The following is a 5318-nucleotide window of genomic DNA, read 5'->3' as shown; positions in this document are numbered from 1 at the left end:
TGCCTGCAGTGGCAACTTTCTCCTTGACAAGCAGGTCCACTCTGTGTCTGCTGTTGACCCAGGCTGGAGCTCACCTCCATTCACCTGCCCTGGAAGGAGCACAGTCCCTGGCCTGTCACTCCCTGGCCCTGTGACCCTGGGCGCAGGACCCAAGAAAGGACAGATGATGCCTCCCTCTCGGGGTTGCTGGACAAAACAAATAAAATGATGCCCATGATGGAGCCAGGTGGATGGCAGGCATGTGACACCTGTGGCCTTGCCCCACCAGACACTCTGCCCTTTGTTCCTTATTCTGCTGAAACTCAAGGGTCCCCGGAGATGTCTGAGTAGCCCACCATCTTCACTTTCCTGTGTCCCCTGCAACACTGCACGTGCTCACGCCACTCACTTCTGAAAATTAACACCGCCTTGGCCTTGCTGAGCCCCCTCCCTGCAGCAGGGTCCTGTCAGGCTCCTCTGTCAGGAAGGCCGAGGGGAGGTGCTCAGAGTCGGGGGGTTCTCTCGGGTCTCCCCCTTGTTTGCGCTGCTGTCCCAGCACACACTCAGCCATGCCTTTCATGTGACCTGAGTGCAGCCAGAGCCCAGCTCTCCCCAGTGCCACACTGGCATGTTCTTCTGGTGGGTCCCTGAAGTCAAGGCAGCAGGGCCCAGCTGAACTCCTGCCCTCACCCCACAGAGGGGCAGTGGTGAACCCGGCCAGGGCCTTCCTGGACTCTCCCTGAGGGGGGATTCCAGCCAGCTGTGATGGGCCCTGGGGTGTGGGCCAGGGCTAAGCCACAGACACCTCCAGGGTCTTTGACCAAACAGACGACTCCATGACCCACCATGGCCTCCCGTGGGGAGGCGCCGGACTCTCTGCCTGCAACACACTGCAGAAACAGCTGCCCTGTGCGCCAGCGTTTTTATGAGTTTGCTTTAAAGATTTTATTTCCAGAAAAAACCCAAAGCAATTAATCCAAATTACAGAGTAGTCATTTGCAATAATATTTGCTTTAAATATATGTATTTTTTAAAACCCCTAAGCTGTGGGTCTCGAGTGAGTTCGAGGTGAAGGACACCTTGAAATAATTACATTTTTTGCTTGTTTTATGTTGTGAAAATGGCTTAGTTGATTTGGGGAAGAATTGTAAAATGTTCAGCTGACTCCCTTATAAAGGCGACATTATTTTTTCTCCTGTTTCTGCCAGCACAACCACACTATGACCATTTACCCTCTTGCCTCGATGGTGAATTTGTTCCAAAAGGCACCCCAAGCATTGCTCCAGCTGCCTGTCGGCCTCACCGTGGCAGCAGGAGGAAGCAGTGACCCCCTCCCAGCTCTACCTGGTGGGTGGCACTGGAGACAGGAGGACAAGGATCTGTGTGTGGTGGGACCCACATGCTGGCAGATGAGCCAGCTGCCCACTCTGGTGGGCGGGAGGGAGGGGAACTGGGGTTCACCTGCCCCTTGTCCCAGGGATGATTGGGGACCCTGCCCATTGGGAGGCACCTGATCCAGCTAGGCCTCTCTTGATGAGGGGGTTAGAAGCCTGAATCCATTAAAAACTTAATTGTTCTCTGTATAACCTGAGAACACGGACTTGTGCTGAGGCAGACTTGACTGGTGCCAGCAGAGTAACTGAGTGCCTGGGGAACTTAGGTAAGGGCCTCCCTCCCCACTCCCCACTTTATCATCCAGGGTCTCCCACCCCCAGATTCACAATCTGTAAATACGTTCTCCTAGTATGTGGCATTTCTTCTCATTTTCTTAACTGTATCTTTTGAAGAACAAGTATTTTAATTTTAGCAATATCCTATTTTTTTCATTTGCTTTTGCGCTTTCACATTTGTGCTGTTTTTAAAATCTTTGCCTAACTAGAACAGGCACAGTGGCTCATGCCTGCAACCCTAGTATTCTGCGAGGCCACAATGGGAGGATCCCTTGAGCTTGGGAGTTCTAGACCAGCCTGAGCAAGAGAAAGATGGTGTCTCTACTGAAAATAGAAAACAACAACAACAACAAAAAAAAAAACATTGTGGCAGGCACCTGTAGTCCCAGCTACTCAGGAGGCTGAGGCAGGAGGATTGCTTGAGCCCTAGAGTTTGTGGTTGCTGTGAGCTAGGATGATATCACAGCACTCTAGCCTGGGGCAACAGAGTGAGACTCTGTTTCAAAAAAAAAAAAATCATTGTCTAACTGAAGGTCACCAAGATTTTCTACTATGTATTCTCTAAAAGCCTTAAAGTTTTAATTCTTATATAAAATCTAGAATCTATTTTGAGTTAGTTTTGTACACATGTGTGGTGTGAGCTAAGGGTTAAAGTTTATTTCTTTAGATGTAAGTAACCAATTGTTCCAGCATCATTTGTTGAAAAATCTATGGTTTTCCCATTGAATTTCCTTGACAATTTTGTCAAAAATTAATTGACCATACAAGTATACATCTATTTGTAGACCGTTTCATTGTTCTACATGTCTATCCTTTTACCAATACCGCATCATATTGGTCACTATAGCTTTATAATAAGTTAGAGATTATTATATTGAGATATAGCATAAGTCTTTGAGCTTTTCAAAATTGTCAAGGCTATTTTAGGTCCTTTAAATTTCCACATAAACATTAATACTAGCTTATCAATTTCTACAAGAAATTCTGGGATATTTTTACTGCTATTGCATTGAATTTTTAGATCAATGTCAGGAGAATTGGTATTCTAACAACATTGAGCGCTCCAATCCATGAACATGGTATATCTCCCCACTTAAGTCTTCTTCAATTGTCTCAGCAATAGTTGGTAGTTTTCAGTGTACAAGATGAGACTTACACATTTTTTTCTTAAATTGATCACAAGTATATCCTATTTTTTATTCTGTTGTAATTTTTTTTTTTTTTTTGAGACAGAGTCTCACTTTCTCACCCTTGGTAGAGTGCCATGGTGTCACATAGCTCACAGCAACCTCCAACTCCTGGGCTTAGGCCATTCTCTTGCCTCAGCCTCCCAAGTAGCTGGGACTATAGGTGTCCACCACAATGCCTAGCTATTTTTTTGTTGCAGTTTGGCCAGGGCTAGGTATGAACCCACCACCCTCGGTATATGGGGCCAGCGCCCTACCCACTGAGCCACAGGCACTGCCATCTATTGTAATTTTTTAAAATTTTAGTTGCCAGGGTTTTTTTGTTGTTGTTGCTAGTATGTAGAGGTCTCACTAATTTTTGTACATTGACTTTCTATCTTATGATCTTGCTGAAATATCTTACTAGTTCTTGTGTCTTTTTTTCGTTCCCTTTGCATTTTTTACATAGATGGATATGTTATTTGCACCTACTTCTTCTCAAGCATGCATTAGTAATTTTTTCCTTTCAAGAAGTTTGTCTCCTTCATCTTAGTGTTCAAACCTGTTGGCATGAAGTTGTTCAGAATATTTTCTTTGTATTCTTTTACTGTCTGTAAGCTCGTTAGAGATGTTCCGTCTTTCAGTTCTCATCTTGTTAATTTGTGTCTTCCCTCTTTTCTTCCTGGTCTATAGAGGTTGATCTGTAAATTGTTTAAGAACTATTTTTTGAGTTTATTGATTTTTCCCTATTGTTTTTCTATGTCATTTACTTATTCTCTTTTGTTTATAATTTCCTTCTGCTTACTCTGAGCTTAAGTTATTCCTAATTTTATAGTTGCTTTAAGAAGGTGGCAGAAATTATTACTTTGAATTTTTTCTTCTTTCCCAAGATAAGACTTTAATGTTATAAGCTTTTCCTCCAACAATTCCTTAACTGCATTCCAAAAGTTTCAAAATACTGTGTTTTCTTCTTTATTCAGGTCAAATATTTTCTAATTCTTTTGTGACTTTTTTAATTGTTATTTTTCAAAAACAGAACCATAGCTTGCAGTTGTGACCAATTTATATTTTGACCTATGAGTTATTTAGGAGTGTATTAGTTTCCAAATACTTGAGTTTTTTGTGTTTTTGGAGACAGAGTCCCACTTTGTCACCCCTGGTAGAGTGTTGTGGCATCATAGCTCATAGCAACCTCAAACTCTTGGGCTCAAGTGATTCTCTTGCCTCAGTCTGCCAAGTACCTGGGACTACAGATGCCCAGCACAATTCCCAGCCATTTTTAGAGACAGGGTCTTGCTCTGGTTCAGGCTGGTCTTGAAGCTATGAACTCAGGCAATCTACTCATCTTGGCTTCCCAGAGTGCTAGGATTATAGGTGTGAGCCACTGCATCCAGCATACTTGAGTAATTTTATATAGCATTCTGTTATTGATTTCTAGTTTAATTTTGTTGTAATCAGAAATCATATTTTTAAGTGATATCAACTGTTAAATGTATTGTGACTTGTTTGTGGCTTAGAATGTGATCTCTTTTGGTGACAGTTTTATGTATACATGGAAAGAATATGTATTTGTTGTTGTTAGGTGCATATATATGTGGGATTGCTATGTCCTCTTGAAGCATTGACTCCTTTATTATTAAAAAATGTCCATCTTTATCTGTGCTAACATTTCATATTTGAAATTAACCTCCTTTTATTGATGTTAATATAGAAGTTTCAGATTTTTAAAGTCAGTGTTTATATGATATATCTTTCCCATCCTTTTACTTGTAATCTATGTTTTCATATTTAAAGTGGGTTTCTTATAGATAGCATGTAGTTGAGTCTTGATTTTTTTAAAATCCACCAAAAAATTTCTACCTTTTAATTGGAATTTTTGACCATTTACATTTATTGTGATTAATATGATTGAGTTATGAGCTTATTAGCTATACCTTTTCTCTTTAGTGTTTGCTCTAGAATTTATACACGCATCTTTAACTTAACAGTGTACCTCCAAATGATGTTTTACCACTTCACACAAAATGTAAAAACCTTATGATAGTATGCTTCCATTTCACTTCATATATTATCAATTTTTAATACATTATTATTTTTTCTTTGACAAGTTATGGTTTAAATTTTAAAAAATTATTTAAATGCTTTTATATTTCTATCTGGTACAATTTCCTTCTTTATGAAGAATACTGTTTAACATTTATTATAATTCTGGGTTTTGACCATAAATTCTCTCAATTTTTATTTGACTGAAATGTTTTTTACTTATCTTCATTTTTGAAAGGTATTTTTATTGGGCATAGAATTGTGAGGTGACAGTTTTCTTTTTTCAGTGCTTTAAAGAAATGTCTCCATTGTCTTCTGGCTTCCATGTTTTCTGATGAGAAATCTACTTGCATGCTTATTTTTGTCTCTTGGTACATAATATGTCTGTTATCTTCTGGCTACTTACAAAATTATCCCTTTATCATCTTAGCAATTTGATTATGATATGCTTTGGTACAGT

This window comes from Otolemur garnettii, unplaced genomic scaffold (assembly GCF_000181295.1).
Source record: "Otolemur garnettii isolate 467f Iridium unplaced genomic scaffold, OtoGar3 scaffold00067, whole genome shotgun sequence".
NCBI lineage: Eukaryota > Metazoa > Chordata > Mammalia > Primates > Galagidae > Otolemur > Otolemur garnettii.
Note: the sequence above shows the minus strand (reverse complement) of the source record.